At 34.2% G+C, this 19,525-nt stretch overlaps 1 protein-coding gene across 4 annotated transcripts in view; it reads right to left on the bottom strand.

Moving 5' to 3' along the window:
* LOC116171566 (acetylcholinesterase-like) overlaps window positions 1–19,525 on the bottom strand; it is an 81,020-nt gene that overhangs the window by 48,506 nt on the left and 12,989 nt on the right. The window lies entirely within an intron of this gene.

Genomic DNA, 19,525 nt, shown 5'->3' with positions numbered 1-19,525 from the left:
ACATTAAAACTTGAGAGCAGTGATGTCGAAATACAATTTGCTGTATTTGCTGTCTGTGTATAATTTAGTAAAATGAACACTAAACAAATTTGCAGCTTCCTGATTATTCACTAGACTGCCTCTGTCATAAATTTGTATTTGAGTTCCTTTAGTATTATTTCTATTGGTTAAGCTATTAACAATATCCCATGTGGTTTTCGTTTTGTTATTAGAATTCAAAATTTTGTTATTATAATATCGCTTTTTTGCAACAAGAAGTTGCGTCTGATACAACTTATGAACGTAACGGTGAGCTTCTTTAAATCCTATGTGTAGTTTTGATAAATCACTAAACATTATAACCTTCTTTTTAAGTTTCAGTAGAATCACTATTCATACTCCCAGCGCCATCTTCTTCTGCCCCATATTTCACTCCCGTACAGTACTAAGTTGTTAACGACCCATGCCAGCATTCTTTTGCTCTCCCGGGGGCCACCACAATTTCAGAATAACTTTTGTAGGTTCGTTGTTGCTTTCTCTGCCTATGCTATGGATTTTTCGGCGTGTCTAATATATTTCACTTTCGAAAGCAGTTGTCGCCTTGGAGTCTGACATTTACGTCAGATTTCACCTTCTAAATGGTCAATATTGAGTTTCATTTGCGACCTTAGTGCGATAAAAATCACTGGCTTGGGAATTGCAAAATCTACAGATCAGAGGTGCGTGGGATTGGTAGTAACAAAAGACATTAACCAATAAATAATTGACATGGCTGTCGGGATTAAAGATGTGCCATTGTATAGGTGGAGACTAATTCAAATTCGTCTTCCATCAACATACTTCCATATATATTTATTTTCATACGACGAAGATGATCTTGTTTGTCTTGTAGTAATGCCCATGTAAATTCAAGCTCGGCATCAACAGGCTGAGGAACCATTAGCTGACTTTCTAAATAATCATAATCATAATCATAATCATAATCTTTATTGATCCAATATATCCATTTTTGAATGTAGGACAAGTCAGACATCACGTTACAATAAAACTGCTAAAAACTGCATCGTAAGCTTAGGGCACATATACATTAAATAAATAGATAAAAGATAAAGATAAAATCACATAAAAACATTGGAACATATATAGTTTTAAAATTACAAACATACTACTACATAAAATATATAAAAATTAATAACAAGCTATTCGAAATAGAATTTTTTTGTTTATTGATCAATTAAATATTCTTGTGTAGTGTAAAATGCTTTTGATGTAAGAAGTTTTTTGACTGTAGTTTTAAATTGTTTCAGTGGTAGCTGTTTAGTTGCGTCCAGTTTGTTATAAAACTTTATTCCACAATAGAGTGTCGTGCTTTCATATAACTACTTTTTTTATGACGAGGTACAGGTAACTGGTTTCTCCTTGTATTATACCCGTTAATCTCTTTTGGATTAACAGTGTTGTTTAAGATATATTTTTTGACTAGACATAAAATTTTATATATGAAAATACAAGGAACAGTTAAAATTTTATGCTTAATGAAAATAGGCTTACACGTAGCTCTAAATGAAAGGTTGAATATTAAGCGAATTATTCTTTTTTGTCTTATTAATAATTGTTTTAAGTTTTGAGTTCTGCCCCATATGGCAATATTGTATGTTAAATTTGAGTACACTAAACCATAATACGTGTTTAGTAGCCCTTTAACAGACAAAAGATTTTTTAATTGATATAGTGCAAAGTATGATTTAGCTAATTTCTTTCGAACCATATCAGTGTGTGCAGCCCATTTTAACTCATTATCAATCTCAGTCCCTAAGAACCTTACCGTTTGGCTAAGTACTATTTTTATATTGCTTATGCTTAGAGATGCGTCATCAAATACCTTCTTTTTAGAAAGACTAATAACTTCAGTTTTGTCCACATTCAAGATTAGATTGTTTTTATTACACCACCACATCATATCTTCAAAAACTGACTCAAGTTTGGACCTAAGATCTTCATCACATTTAGAAGCCAGAACAATAGAAATATCATCACAGTACATTATAACATGTCCATTCTTAATGTATTTTGGAAGGTCATTCACGTAGAGCAAGAAAAGCAGTGGTCCAAACACACAACCCTATGGTACACCCATTTCCAAGTTAAAGTATCTGGATGTAGCACTATTGTAAGTTACAGCAATTTTTTGGTCCCTAATGTACGACTCAAACCACTTCAGCGCGACGCCTCGTATCCCAAAGTTTTCAAGCTTTTGAAGAAGGAACGTGTGATTAACTGTGTCAAAGGCCTTACTGAAGTCAAAAAGTATTCCTACAACATAGTTTCCATCATCATTTTGTTTAAAGATTTCTTGTGTAAATTCATAACACGCCGTTTCCACACTTCTCCCTGCTCGATAACCATGTTGGCATGAAGTTAACATATTGTATTTTTCCAAGTATTGCATTAAATTCCGATACACGATTCTCTCAAATACTTTAGACGTAGCATTAAGGATAGATATTGGCCTATAATTGTTCTTATCTGAGGGATCTTTACCTTTTGGTATTGGGACAATATTCGCACATTTGAAGTCTGAGGGAAAAAGGCCGGTCTTTATGGACCAATTAAATATTTTAACTAACTCATCTGTAACTTCAGTAGAAAGCAATTTAACAACATTTACAGGAATGCCATCAGGACCTGGAGAGCAATTTTTTAAATTCCTTATTTTTATTAATTAGCGGTATTCGTAAATAATGCACGTGCCAAAGTCCGGGATTTCTCTAAGTGTTTCCATCTTTGATAGTCAGGCGCAACTTTTTCCTTTAGAGGACTTCTTCCAATGGTGCAACACACGCCTAAGCCTTCGTAGGCGTCCTGTCACGGTCGCCAAAATGTGTCGAATTCTCTAGAAACACCATCCTTGAACTCTTTCAAATTGAAAGATATTTTTCTATATGTTAATCCAAAAATCACTTTATTTTTCTACAACTGCCTACTACATCAAAGAATATACAGAGTGTAGCATCTAAGACCCCTCGGATCATAATTCCTTTACCATAAAACATACCGAAACAAGTTGTACAGCAAAATTACCGCCGGCATGTTTTTAAAATATTTTGAATTACTAGGGGCGTACTGTATTCCAGTGGCGAATCAAACTTGAATTTTTTTAAATGAAACACTATATTTTATTACTGATTTGGAGAGTTTTTGAAAAGTACTTTTTTATGTTTATATCCCTAACTTTAACGATTTCGCTGTTCTTTTGCCAACATTTAACAGTTTTTCGAAATTTTTTTTGAGAGAAACTAAATCGCGCGGACGGAGTTTTAGACTGAGGCACAGGTTAAGACCTCTTCCACAGTTTTTTTAGGTACTTTATTAAAAAAATAAAATTTTTGATTGACCGTCAAATGTCATATTTTTCAAAAATTGCAATTGCCACCTTCCTAAATAAATTATACCTCTCGGTAGCGAAAACTACAAATTTTCTACTGATAGAAAGAAAACCCCTCATTCCATAAGAAAATTTCAGAGAAAAACCAAGTCGAAACGCCAATTTCTAAAAACAAATCTTATTTTCCGAGCACAAGTAGGTCATGATTAAACAAAATGTGTTACAATTAATTCCATTAAAAAACGCAAGTTTGATACGCCACTGGAATACAGCACGCCTCTGGTGATCAAAAATATTTTCGAAATATGGCGACGGTAATTGCATACAATTTTGGTTTTCGGTATCTTTTATGGTAAAGGAATTATGATACGAGGGCTCTTAGGTGCTACACCCTGTATAACTCTTTGACTACATATATTTACAATAAACACATTAGGAACATTAGTTCACATTATGGCACTTGTGTCGAGTACATAGGTTCTTCGCTAATGCGCGGATTTAGTTAGTTGCTGTAGTAACAAGTTCTCTGTCTGACCTACAGTAAATCACTACTAACTGGTCTTCTTTAAACTCTTGTACATCGAAATCTTTCAAGAATTTCATGGACAGATTTTCAGTAGTTTCAAAGACTTTATCCAGTTCGCTATTTCTGGATTTTCAAATAAAGGTCTTACTAATACGAAGTATTAAAATCAACCGAAATTTTAATGATTAAGGTAATGTAAAACAAAGCAAATTATTGGGATCAACTCATATCGGGGTCACTAATTACAAAAAATCATCAAGCTTCTTTAAATGTCAACTAAAATCTGTCTTTAAATAGAATTTTATTGACTTAGAGTGATAGTCTTGATTTGCACGAACACGAAAAGTCGTCAATATTCATATAACCGCATTTGGAAATTGTTTTTTTATATTCGTATTTCCTTCCGCATCCCATTTTAGTTTGTTGAAGTATAATTAAATTGGAGTAACGTATTTTAACGAAAGCGAAAGCATAATTACAGTTACTTTAAGTGATTATCTGTGGAAAAAGGAAAATCCATCTACAAAAGAGCGCAACAACAAAATGATGCGAATGGTAGATTGTCAAAACCCATTTTAAATTCAAAAAGGGCATCCGCTTTTAAAAGCGAATAATATGGAAACATAAAAGCTTAACAAAAATATTCTGCACTTGATACGAAATGGGGGGTAATGTTAGGATCTTTGAATAATCAATTTTTATAGATATTGTGATAAAAAGAATTTGCGCATATTTTACTCTTTTGTTATGATTTAAAATGCACTTAACCGAAGTAGGCGTGTTGTATAAATACCATTCAATATAGTGAGCCCCATCTGCGCCATTTTTTGTTATCGGCTTTTTTGTTCGGTTAAAAAAGTGGCCGGGCGCTCAAACGCAGTAAAGGTTTTAAATATATCTTTATGGTGTACGGAAGCTTTAGTGCTATGAAGTAAAGACCTCGTTGTTTTCATGTTAGTCGGTCACTAGGCTTTCTTATGCTCGATACGGGGGTTGCGTGATGTTCTACATTTGCGATATGCAAAGTACATATCTGTCTTATCGGGTTAAACGCCACAATGGTAGCTTTCTAGAACGTCAACTTTTCCGAGCTTAATACCTAACCATGTTGGCTTTCAGATGTCGTAGATATCTTTGCAGTGGAATGAATGCACCTGGAATTGAATTTTAAAGCGATTCAAGACGTTAGATGTGACACTAATGAATTCCCGGCCGTTGTTGTAAATGAAACGTTGGTATGTAGGTCTAGTTATATTAATAGTTCCCTAAGGTTTGAGGTATAAACGGAAGGGAACATATTTTATTTACACTTGTAATGCTCCAGGGTAGCATTCAAGTATATCTATAGCAAAGAGTTGGATTATTCGTGAGGACTGAATTGAGTCTGGCCATACCAAATATGAGGTTAGGCAGAAACCACAAGGATTTATGTAAAAAACTCATTCCCAAATTGTTGGAAGAATGCGAGGGAGAATGTAGGGTTTTGTCAGCATCTACCTTATTTAGTTTAGGTTACAGTGTAAATATACTAAAAGTGTTTGCCGGCGACAAAAGTAGGGCAAGAAAACACTACTACATCCAATATCTGCCACATAAATCATTTCTATTAATGTTTATAGCGCCGTCGTATACTCATTTATCTTTTCTTCATGCTGTTAATATCGAATCGATTACAAACTAATGAAAATATGATGAACTAACACAGTCAATGGTTGTCGTAATTTTAACTGGAAGTTATTTTGTAACTTTTATTGGCAACCACTCCACCCTTAAAATCAAGGCCGACACAGACACGCCACCGTCGTAAAACATTTTAATTGTGTACTATCGTGAAGTACGGAATAACTGATGAGCGACCTAGATTAAAAAGGTTATTTAATTTTTTATGTCTACTCTTGATGTTTCAACTTTTGCTGCAAACTGATTTCTTGATGAAACTTTTTTGCACGCAATCGCGTTTGTGACGTGCAGTCATATTTTACATTGTTTTATTAAAGTGATTGATGTAAGTATGCATAATACATCAAGGTCGCATGCCGATGCAAATGCAAGAACGGAAAGCACTAAAACTGCACTTTTACGATTATCATAGGCAATTTCACATGGTCGGCAATAAAAGTTTTATGATTACCTAATTGGGAACTTTATTAATAAATTAGACTGTCTATGACCTGATACAGATATCTAGTAGTAGGTCAGGGGTAATTCTGACCAAACGTCGAGGTCAAAGTTTGGCCGTCGTCGCTGCGGATGCAATGCCGTTACACCACCCCATCGATCTACTCTACTGCTGTAACCGTATTATGACACCCCGTTTTAAGCCTTCCGCTTAAATTACACGAAAAAACGTACAAAGTGTTTCATGTTCACTTGCAGTCGCATGCAACTATTCCAGAAAAACGTGGCAGTTAATAGATGATGGGCATTACATATTTCAATTTTCTTTATACGGGATAGTTTATGGTTTCATTTTCTCGTAAAATACGCACTTCGACGTGAAATATTGGACATAAAATATTGTTTATATTGGCAAGCAAAGTACTTTGCATCAATCGTAAAACTGTATCAAGCCCGTTCTTTGTTTATTGTTACGATCACTTGCGGAATACTTTGAGGTATTTTCTCGTGCTTCTCATGAAGTATTCGCGATGTCTTGGGAATCTACCTAAAATAATATTTATAACCGCGAAGACTCTTCGATTGTAGGTCATTGCATAACCGCGCAGATTGGTTGAATCAAAGTACTTTGTTGCGAGTTTACAGCCTTGAACAATAAAGTTCGTAATGCAACTTTGACAGATGGAAGTTCAGAAAAGCTCATTACCGAGTTTTATGAGTTATGTGAATTTCACGGATTTTGACAAGTTAAAGCATAGAGGGCTACTTTGTAATTTATGGAGTAGCACGTATTTATGAGTTCTAGTATAGCGGAACGTTTCCGTTGTTTATTAACTATCCTTAAAGTAGGGTGCGAACAGAAACACCTGTGGCTATAAATGTGCCAAAAAAGTTTTGGCGAGTTAATACTAATCAAACCACGTCGCTGGATACAGTGAGAAGTTTCTGAGGGAGTCGTGGACATTCAAAGAGGCATTAGTAAACGTATTCAAACAAAACGATCCCTCACGTATTTTGAAAGAGTTTTGAATATACACGGATGAATAATGTAACCACAATGCTTTCAAGTGACCCGAAACGGTGATCCGTCACGTTTACATGCGCTTACGTGTCACGCCTTCGGTCAGTTAAAGACCTGTTAGTTTCCAATTTTTGTTTGATTTTGCAATCGTTTATGGTACTCTTTGGATTATTGCTTATTTTTGAATAAACTTCTTCGATCCAGTTTTCTCTCTACTCCAAATTAAAAATCTTGAAGCTCACGGTTTTTGAATCCGATCGAGATCTTAGTACAGTGAACAACGTACAAACTACAAGCCTATAAACATAGATTGAGTTGAAAGTGCGAAAACGTTGTAATCTTTTTAGTTCATTTAGTCAATGTTTACCTTAACCCAAGTGGGTGGTAATAAATTAAAATAAAAGGTAATAAATTAGACAATAAATATTTCCCTGTATGCGATGCATGTCTAAACGAGCTTTGTAAGCCTTTCTTCCTTTTAGGAACTATATTTTAATCGTTTCGTGTGCTTTGGAATAATTTTTTGTCATTGTTAAGCAATTAATGGTGTGTTTATTCGAATCCTTTGTGCGACCCAGAGACAGTTTCAAGTATTCGTCAAAAGTTTCTAAATAATTTCATTGGAGTTGATCGAGGCTACTGAGTTTCCCAAATTTTTAATTAATGGATTTTTTATAGCAGATGCCGGAAGTGTACGAGGAGAGATTAAAAAATCTCAACTCAACAGTTAGTATAATGGGACTAACGTTTGAAACAGAGTACATCGAAATGTGCGATAGCTGTAATTTTTTGGGGATTACTTTAGATAGAAATCTCAACTGGCGGCATCACATAGAAAATCTAAAGCCAGTATTAAATAAATCTCTGTCACGATGTAAACAATTTTGTGACCAAAAAACGTTACTCCAAGTGTACTACTCACTGTTTGAATCGAAGATGAGGTACGGCGTCATTATGTGGGGAAATGCAAATAATAAATTAATTAACGACTTATTTAAGATACAAAAATGAGCTATTCGTACAATGTTTTCATTACAAAAACGAGAGTCGTGCAAGTGGTTTTTTGAAAGACACAATATTAAAACCATTTATGCTCTATATGTGCTCGAGTGTTTGTGCTTTATCTTCAGAAACAAATTTCAATTTTCACGAAATTCCGATCACCACTCATATAACACTAGATTTAAAAACAACTTCGCTTTAGCCATATCAAAAAATAGCGTACATGATACGTCATATTTGCAAATGGGTGCCAGATTCTACAATGCTCTCCCAGAACACGGAAAATCAATTTCGATATATAAACATTTCAAAAAAAAAAGTTTCTCATATCGTCACTAAAATGGCTTTGTATTCGCTGGATGAGTTTTTTTATAAATGCTACATGTTAGGTACTAAGTGTTTTATCAATGTTTTGTTTTAAAATTTTATTACTTGTTAAATCTTTTATACATATTTTTACTTTTACGCGATATCTTTATTTTATTTTTTATATATTATACTATTCAAATTATTATAATTTATGTATATTTTACGCCAAATGGCACAAAGAAATAAATAAATCAATCAATCAAATTCTAAGTTTCAATTTTAATGTGTTTTGAGCTAGCTGCTAATCTGTGAAGGCTGGGTCAAGTTAGCACCCTTAAATCGGCGCCCCAATTTGTTGCATAGGTAAAATTTGTGCCCATTTGTGCGCTACTCCCTAAATTTTGTGTGCTTCTCGTTTACGAGAAAATCAAAACTTTCCATTGGGTGTCCAACTTAATGTCATGTGGATACGAAAATGATGGTGTACCAGCATTAAGTTGAAACCCCATTGGAAAAATTTGATTTTCTCCTAAACGAGACGCGCACATAATTTGGTGATTGACGCACAAATGAGCACAATATTTAAGCGATGTAACAAATTGCGCTGCCGATTTAGACCCAGTTGTGCAATGTTAGTTTAAACTTCAATTTATAGCTAAATGGGGGTTAAAGAATTTGATTGGTTAATATTTTACAAGTTGACCAATCCTGTTTCTGAAATCGTCAGTTAAACTAAACTGAAGTGAAGTTTAAACTGACGTTGTACAACCGAGCCTTCGGGGTGATAACTTAATCCAACTTTCTGTGGGTGGTATAGTGATCGCATACCCATTACACAGCAATATATTTCTTCAAGTCCCCAAATTTCGGATTGTTCAAAGCAAATGTGAAACCGAGACTGAATTGGTGTGTGATTATTTTTGAAAATGCTTTTCTTAGATCCAATATATTGGGAACTGTTTGCCAATTTTAGGTGGGAGTTTCAAGGCAATTAAAAATATGTTAGATGCATGTTAAAATAAAGATATTAATTGTAGTGTAGCTGTTCAATGGTATATCTGAGATATATTTATTTTATGTTAAATTATTATTCCAAATCTTATATACCACTCACTGCTACTTAAAAGTTCCATTCTTACTTTTTCTGTGTACCAAATTTAATTTTTTGTATAATCAATGTAATTGGTGCTCAGAATGTACGGCTACAAATATTCTTTTGTAACTTTTCTATACTTTTATTTTTTCTTAAAACCGATATACTTCGCAACAGCATCCCGATAAATATTATACGCCACTTATAAAGCCAATACTTTTCGAAATTCCAGATCCCCCAAATGCGTCCTACTTTATGACGCTTTCGCGTAACACAAGCGAACAAAAAGCCTTACTTTCTCTGAAAATTGAACTTTCGAAATGTTTGAAGTTTTTATTTAAGATTTGAAATGTTAAATTTTCCAGTAAATTATATTTGATTTTAGTGCGCTCAAGGCGTGTGTTTTAAAGGGGAAACCTTCAAATAAAAATAAAAAGTTTAAATATTTTTTGCAAAAATTGGTTTATTCTTAATGGATGAAGAAGGTTTTAACGTATTAAATTGAAATGATATCTCCACAGCGGAATTATTTTGCTTTCGTGCAAGACGTGTTTAATTTCGTACGCGAGTGTTTATTTTCACAAGCCCTTATTTGTGTTTCTTCGTTGTGTTTGTGTTTACAAGTTAGATGGTGTTTGTTTTCTTTGCCTTGAGCATTTATTTTTAGTAAGGGAAAATCTCGCCCTTATATTTTCATATACCTAGCCAGAAGTCAATATAGAAGTAGGCTGTTGTTTGGAGATTAAAAGCATTAAGAAGTTAAGACCGATTTGAAGCAGAATAACGGAATTATTAGTTAGCGAAGGTTATTATGGAACACATATCCATTTTGATTAAAAAATCAAAATCGTTGCGTTTTATTTTATACCCAAATCGGTTAGCACAAAAACTGTGAGTTTATCAGGACACGGAAAGGGTTGACGGGCGCGCAAACCCGCAATCTTCCTAAAAAATTTTAGTATAGCGATTATACGCCGCCATGCGTAAAATAAACTGTATAAGACACGGTATCGTATTTTATGCACAACAAAAGTAGGGCTATACCAACTGAAATCAATATGGGAAGCTCAAACTTTGTGTCTCGTCTACATCAGCCTCATCAAATTATCATAAACCAAACCCATTGAAAAACGCCGCTCAAGACTTGATTGGTTGTCTTTAAAAACCTACTTTTGCTAAACTAGCCCTATTTTTACATCCGAGCAAAAAAGAAATATAAAAAAATGGTCACGAAAACTGTTAGGCAAATTTGTTGTCAAATTAACTATTTAAAATCGAAAGACACGCTCGCGGAAATTTTGTGAAAAAAGGTCTGCAAATCTAGGTCTACTATGTCAATCACACCCTAACAGAGGGTTCGTGACTTGCATGTTAATCACCCAAATACTAGCGAATACGTGTAAATTTTAATTTGGAATTCTGAAACGAGCAATTATCGATCAAATTGGAAAGGAGGTCTTAGGTTCGTAATAAGCAGTTGCAATGTGACAATAATGTTGCATACAACATTTTGAACCAACTTACATGATAACGTGGTTTCCGTAACTTGTGTTTGAATGAAGGAGCTGTAATTTCAGTAAGCGCACTATCTCGAATTGATTTGGAGTAAGTGTACGATAATTTAATCACTACACATACCGGGGGCGGATCGTAAATTTTAATGGCTCTAGACTGTAACAGAAACATTAAAATAAAATAGAGCTGTGAGTATATCTAGCAATCATTCTGCTTAAACTTTTTTAAATTTCAAGTCCAAATACTTCGTTTCAGAACTTGCAAGCTTTCGGGTTATGTGGCTACAACTAACAATTATGTCTTGTACAGGGTGTCCATTAATAATGGTCACAAGCCATATCTCTGGAACCGTTAATTGCACCGTTTTGGGAAAAAAAATTTGTTAACAAAAGGGGCCAAGAGAAATCGCTGGAAATTATTTTCAAGTTATTGCTTCGCCGCTAGAGGGCGTACGATTCATGGTTAAGTAGAAAAATGACTTTTTCTAAAATATACCCAACAAGCATGCATAAAAAATACATGTATAGCAATCTTGTATCAATATTGCTTCATTTTGATGCAGCACATATTGGTCTCGCTCATTAAATATGAGGGGTGTGGGAAGGGGAACATTTCTTTAAGGAATTGAATTTGTTCAATAAGTCAACTTGAATGAGCATCAATATTGCAATTAAAATTTGTGAATGTTCCAAAGGATTCAATTTAACACTCGATTTAACATGTTTATTTAAACACCTACGTACTACCAGAAAATTTATCGTGATAACTCTTATCCGGGGTTTATCGTTTATCGTTTCGAACGTGTCAAATTTTTAATGCACTACCGCCAAATATTAAGGCCATTAAAACCTACAAAAAATTTAGATTTGCATTAAAACAATTTCTAGTAAAAAAAGCGTACTATCACCTAAATGAATACCTAAACATTTGAAACCTTTTAAAATATTTATTGTATGTTCGTCACAATTTTAGAATGGGATATTTTAATGTGTTTTTTTAATGTGTCGGTTTGTTTTAATATGTTATACATTCTATGATTTTAGTATTTTGTGTGCTAAGTATATTGTTTGTATGTATTAGGGACATGGTGTTGCCACCTACTATAAGGTAAAGCAACAAAGAAATAAATAAATGAAATGAAATATCCCGGGTCGTAATATGGGACCAATTAAACACAAAACGAATCATTTACACACGAAACAAATTTATTAGACAATAATCATTCAAAAAGAGAGAAAGGCACTCAGGATCTGCAAACATTGTACCACGAAAAATTAGAAGTGCGCATGCGTAGACTGCGCAATGTCAAACTTTCTTAGTTGTAGAGATATTTGTTTCGAAATTTTAATGAAGTATTCTTCTAGTAAAGTCAAACATATCGCATATTTTAAACATCAGCGCATGCGCAGACTGCGCAGTGCTAAGTTTCTTATATATAAGAACATTTATGCCTTAACTTATTTTGCTTTGTCCATTACATGACCTTTCGAGAAACTGATCAATTCATGGAAAATACGCTAATGTTACTCGCCTTGGGGAGAACACCTTTTTTTTCATTTTTTCAGTTCGAGTCACATTTCGGAAGCGTACCGAATCATAAATCGTGGATATTACTGACTAAAAATTGATGTCCAAGACAGAGAACTGGAATTATGCCAAAAAATTAAAAACTTGTGACCATAAACTAGGTTCAAAGATCACGTTAATAAAAACGGTTTCTACAAATTGAGACTAATTTATCAAAATAAGGACTTCCTTAATGTTGAAATTAAAAGAAACCTGTGCGAGTCCCTAGTTTTTTCTTAGTTAAATTACTGGGATGTGATGTATGGACCACGTTTAAACGCCAACGATGTTCAAAAGATTCAAAAGTTACCAAATTTATGCTTAAGATTAATCTATTGAATTTCCAAATGCGTACACATAATAATAAAAAATTGGTTGAACATGAAAAACAGACGTACAAAATTCACTTAAATTTAAGATTCAAGGCATACCTCCTCCGTATTCTAGAGTTCATTTGCTTTTAATGTTGTTACCCTTTGGAATAAAATGTACAAACATGTTTCCATAAATACTGAGGCTCTTGGTGATCAACATTTCAAGAAACAACTAAGGAGGGTTCTGTTGGAAGGAGGCCCCTTGCAAGTAAAATTGAAGGGTTTTTGCGTTTTTTCCAACAGATATTTCCAATACCAATACCAATAAAGGCATTATATAGGTCTGAGAAAAACCAACACATTTCTAATTACAGAGATAACAACTAACTTTTACGAAGCGATAACAAATCCTTATCGCCAGATCGGATTTTATTGAAATTGTTTTTAAAAGCACTTTCTTATCGTAGTTTATCTAACCATAAATCATTAATAAAAAATCAATAAAAAATCATCTAAATAAATACAGAATTCGAAAAACACGGTAGAGAACACCCTTTGTCATGCAATGTTGTCGCCATGCATTCAATTAGGGCTTGATGTTTTAAAAATTACCCTCCTAACTATACTTCTCAATTTAAACGGAGTCGGCCTAGATCCTTAAGAGGTGGTTCGTGTGCAGAATTTTGAGCAAAACTAAAACTAAGCATTCGACCAAAAATGTCTTGCTGAGAGCAGATGCTCGATTGAAATCTGCAGCAGTTTTAATGTAAAGTAAGAATTTGGTGTGGCAAAATCCCGTGGTCCTGCGGGTGGTTGTATTGAAATTCCTTTTAGTGTCACTGGTTCCTTACATTAGATCAAAAATGTCCCATTAATCCAGAAGCCATTCTTCAAAACAGCTTCGAAAATCGGCGTACCTCTAATGTTCTGGGTGGCTCTCATCAAAGATCGGTGTCAAAATACGATAGCTTGCCAAATCATCCTTAATTAACGACTATGTTCTTATTTGTGTAAACACGTTCTTCTAAATTTGAGATTTCAGAAATTTTAAATTACATAATAATTACGAATAAAAATATCTCTTCAACCAAAATGAAAAAGGATCGTTTATTCATTGTCCCTCTCTTGTTCTGGGCCCTCAACAGACTTGTGCCCAATTACACCCGCATAATACTGTTTAGAAGTGCCCCTGTAGAAGGTCTTAAGTTGTTCTATACTACCGCGGTATTTACCTTACGAATTAGGAAAACTGCAGGAAAACCTAATTTCTCAGTAGCCGGCAGAATGCTCGAAACTGATCTAAGAAAATTGTTCACCGTATTCATAGAACTGGTAGGGATCGAGAACTAAACACGCAACAGATACTACTTAATCTTAATTGGGGTCCGCTAATTGATAATATTACTGCTTTTCTTTGCCATTACCAACTAACACATTGTGTTCGGACGAGCTCCTAAACTAGCCTAATTCCGCTCTTTTAAAGGCAGAGCCGTTACTTGCACTATTACCTCTGTTTTACCGCGCAAGCTAAAGCTAACAGTCAGCCAAGTCAAGCGCAGAATTCGTTAATGTTTCATTGAACATTGGGCTAATGTATTTTCACAAAGGCCATTCCCAAAGCTCGCCAATCAGAAATAACTTTTTTTCGAAATGTTTGCGCGAATACCTACATTTAAATGTCCAAAATAGCATCCCATATACCAGATGAGTTAATCAGCATAAAAATCTCTCATCCGAAAAATTTTCAACTGACACGCCACATCTAATGTTCCATAAAGTACAATATCAGAGAAAATAAGGTATCCACTTTATTTTTGTTATAGGGACTCACTTCTTTATATCCAAGGTAAAATTTCACTCTTCATGCAATGAAAGCTATAACGTTCTCGAGGTCCAGACAGAAATTTAATTAAACCTTTCTGAGCTACGATTTATAAGTAACCTCTTTTGTCCCCAATGGAAGTTTAATGTTCGGAGAAAAGAAAAACAGTCTCATTCAGTACAAAATTATAAGTTCATGTAAATCAAACGCTTTCGCTATTCATGATGTTCTGTTTTCCAATGTTCCTCCTAATTTTCAATTCTTTACTCTGATGACTCAATACTTAACATCAAACTTGTGCTATTTCACTTTTTAAATGGTATAAAAGGTCATATCATATCATTTATTATTTGCCATAAAATATATTCCGTATACTCGCATCTATTCATGTACAATGTGGGCTTTCTTCAAACAAAACAAAATTATGAAAAAATGTCAAAGCCACGTCAGTTTAAATTTTTACGTGCTAACCCAATTTGGTAATGTCGTTCATACAGATCGAGCATTTTAGAAAAAGCAATTGCACATACCGTAGTTTTGCCACTAATTTAAGTGAAATAGAGATGATTAATCCTGAATGCAGTTAATTAATTGATTATGTTGTTAGTAATAATTCAATACATTGCAAAATTTAATTACCTATTTGTACAGAAGCCTTCAATTCAATTCAAGAATATGAATACGTCTTTTTATCGCTCGTGTATTTTTTATCCATTAAATTCTACACAACAACAACGTATTGCAGGATTTCTTTTGTACTTACTATCTAGCTTTACAAAAATGAAGTTATCTACAACTACGGTCATACACAGGAAATTAACTGCAAAGTCTTTGACCTTACCATTCCATCAAGTTTCTTCTCACGACAACACGCTTTGCAAAAAATTAAGGGTACGAAGAATTAGTTCCGACGGAAAACCGTCTCCTTATGCATCGAAGTGTTATGTTATTTTGGGTTCAAAAACATTAACTTAGTTAAACACCCCAATTAGAAACTTTCAGTTTTCATTTGCATTGGTAGAACCATAATTAAACTACCTATTCGGTACCTATGATTCCGGATTTCTCGATGAAAACTAAGAAGTGACTCTGCTATGTGTGTAAGGTCGTGTCGTGAGGTTCCCTGCCAAAAAGGGCCATGGTGAAGGAGATTCATTAACGTTTTTCAGTAAAAATTTTCTAGTTTAATTGTATACAGTTTAGGCTGTCTTACACAAACGACTGATAATAAAAAATAATTAATAGGGAGCGATGAATTAAAAATTGGGTAATGATTCCTGTACCGTTTGTTCAGAAAATTTTCGAGTTTAGTTTTATCACATAAGAGGAATGACTTTTTTAATAAATTATTTCGTCAGTCCAGAGCGTTCTCAAAAATACACATTACACAAACAATCGATAAGCTGAATTCACAAACCCTTTTCGCGAATATTTGAATTTCGTTTTATGTTTGCAGCAAAATTAATAAACTAATATATAAGATTTTAATTAAAACTCTCGACAGGAAAATTACCGATCACAGCACACTTGGTGGCGATCTACAATCTATGTTTTTCTTCAGATGCGAGCGATTTCCGGGATGATATCTTGCTAGATATCGTGCCAATGTTGAATGAAAAGTCTTTTCGTTCAACATTGACACGATCCTATTCCGGAAGTCGCTCGCATCTGAAGAAAAACGTAGAATGTAGATCGGTATCAGGTATGCTGTGACCGGCAATTTTTCCTGGCGAGAGTAATATTAATACGCGTTTCATTTTTCTTCATGTATAAAGATCCTATTGTTTCATTTCAGAGCGTTTAAAAATGTTGGGTTTTAATGTTGGTCGTTCGTTGACGTTCTTAAAAATACAAAAACATTCGAATAGTGTTGCCGCCAGACGAGACGAGACGAGACTTTCGAAGGTCTTGTCTCGTCTGTCGTCTCGTTACCTCGAGACGAGACTTTAGTCTCGTTTCGGCCTGGTTCAGTCTCATCTTGTCTCGTCTCGTCTCGTCTAGTCCGCTTGGTCTAGCCATACTATCCAAGAATGATGTAGAGCATATAAAGGGTACCAATAAGGCATGGCAAGTAAATAATAATGACTTTCCTTATCTATCTGGTAATCGCGAAACATAATTTCTTATATTATGCGTATTTTAAGGTGCAAAAAGAGCATTATGTGCTTTTAAGGTGGCGTTTACAAAAAGTGCAAAAGTAACCTTGCGATTTTCGCAATAACTTTGTTTCGAGGTAAGAAAATGAACTTCTGTTAACGGGGGAAGGTTGCTAAAGGTTTAGGCTTGTGAATGAAGTTAAATTTTATAACAAATTATTATCAGTGTGTGATAAAAATGAAAGATATATATTACATATGACAGTTCATTAACATCTATTTCTTAAATAACGGCGAAAGTGCAGGAATTGGATAAATAATTTTTGTTTCACTCAAATGTCCCAACATTATATATTTGAATGAATGTTATTTCAACCAAAAATTTTGACCCAAAAACCAGTTTGTGGAAAGAAATTTCCAATTTTTGAATGTAAACCCCACCTTAATATAAAGGAATCCTATATTAAGTATTATAAGATTATAACCAAATCTTGTTTTGCCAGCATGAGTAAGAAAGTACTTGATTGTTGAGGGTCGTATTGGTTTAATAATCAATGGGCGAGACTAGACGAGACGAGAACACTAAAACGGGAAATCGGGTAAAATTTTAGCAATTTTATTATTATCGCAAATAAAAATTAGTGGGGTACTGAATAGTTAAGGGTGAAACCATTACTTCCATATGATATGTTAAATAATCCGAGTGAAGATGATAATAGAGAAAAAAAGAGTGAGAGGCGCCATATTGCAAACCTAAGTTCACCCGCACACCTGCGCATGTGTCATTCGCCCAAAATCTTTTCAGCCTTTCCTTTTATGACGCAGAAAGTGAGAGTACAGACAGATCGACCCATTGAGATTTTGTTTGATTCGGATTCCTGGTGCTCTAAAACGTTTTTTTTTCGTCAAAAAAGTGGGAAGGGGGTGATTTTTTACCCCAACCAATGCAATACCTCCCTTACTAACGTGCGAGTGGTAAAACGTTTTCCTAGTTGTTTTTGAAAGAGTCGTTATTTTTTCAAAGTTCACACAATATCCACACGCGAAAGGGGTAGACAGATGTCACTATAATCGCATAAATTCTAGGATAAAGGGCCATTCAACCCGACCCGAAAGTGCGGAACCGGGAGCGTGACGGACGCGGGAACCAGGGGCATCCAAGGTCCCGTCTGGATATTCGAAAAACTAAGTCGCCTAATACGTTCGATGGGGATGTACAAAAAGAGGGTCCTCCCCACACTCCGCATCAAACTACGAGAATCTTACTCCGGTTGAGGAAAGATTATGCGGGAAGTGTTCGAAGTAAAAGGCTTTCCAAGTACCTGTATTCATACGGCGGTTCTATCATTAACTAAATCTACTTTTTTGCATATAGTTATCAAATTACCGGACTTTTTTTAACTCAAAATCGTACTTTTTTTCACAATTTATACAATGCGTTTCCATGGCTTTTGGTCCTATCTATGAACAGTAGCATCAATTTTTAAGTGAGTAAATCTGCATGATAATAACTCGGGACTGGAGGTCTCATAAAATTAAAATCGAACTTCAGTTCAGGTAAGTTTTTTTGATTTGATAATTAAAATCTTTCTATATCTTAAATACAATTTTCAAGTTTTAAGTTTAGAAGGGTATTCTTCTGAACTGTTGCTTTCAACAAGATGGTGCACCCACGCACAACGGCTTAATCGTGCGAGAATACTTATCGGACATATCTCCATTTTTCAGAAATATTTGATGATGATTTCTCATAAACGAAACGTTGTATTTTCAATTTCTCAAAACTGTCCCGCTATTTAAAAATGAATATTCTGGCTATTTCGTCATCTTTTTTGGACATGTCAAAATTTCCTCAAATTTAGAGCAACTTTTAAAGAATACCATATTTTCCGTCTGTATGTCTGTATGTACGTTAACAATTTTCCAAAATAACGGCTCGACAGATTGTGTTCAAACTTTGTTAAGCATCCGGAAACAAAAAAACGGGCCGGATTTTTGGAAAAAAATTTTGGAGAGCAACAGCAATGAAGCTTTTTTTCTCAACTTGAAACACACCATTTTTATTAAATTACACGACTTTCTTTTTCTATGTAAAAAATTATGCTAGTAGGCTCGATTACAAAAAGGAAATTGGCACCTGTTTTTTTCGTCACCATAATGGAAACCCTGTTTTTCGGCCACAAAATTTATTAAAGAGTAATTAAAATTACTTGCAAAATAAGTGAACTCATTACGGAGGAAACAGCCGCTCCACTTGCTAGTTTTGTTCCCGTAGTCCAACCGTGAGAAGAAAAGAGCTTTTCTTAGCTTAAACTAGATACATATATTTACGATTCTAATTTAAAAAGAACGAGATTATTAACATCATGATAACCAAACGTTCATTGCAACAATCTGCATTTTAATTATAAATAAACATTAATAACTGGCTATGATTAAATTAATTTTATTAATTAAGTTTTCAGTTTTATTAAAAGACATTTTCCCAATTGATAAATGATGGCTTCGTTTTTATTACGTTTAAACGATATTAGACCAAAAAAGTTTTAATTGAAAATGTCAGTGTTCAATGGATGATGAACGAAAATCGACTGATCATGATTAATTTAGTCGAAATTGATACTTCAACCGTCAAAATCGATAAATAAATTATGATTGTCATAATTCATCAGCTTTGTGGGCTGCGAATCAAAATGCTCTTTTTGATATTGGAAAACCGATATGTGAAATGTTGTGCCTTCTTCACAAAAATTGTGCGGATTTTTTAACTGTGCCGCTA

The sequence above is a fragment of the Photinus pyralis genome, unplaced genomic scaffold (genome assembly GCF_008802855.1).
Source record: "Photinus pyralis isolate 1611_PpyrPB1 unplaced genomic scaffold, Ppyr1.3 Ppyr1.4_LG5, whole genome shotgun sequence".
Lineage (NCBI taxonomy): Eukaryota > Metazoa > Arthropoda > Insecta > Coleoptera > Lampyridae > Photinus > Photinus pyralis.
This window is presented reverse-complemented; position numbering and strand designations above follow the sequence as displayed.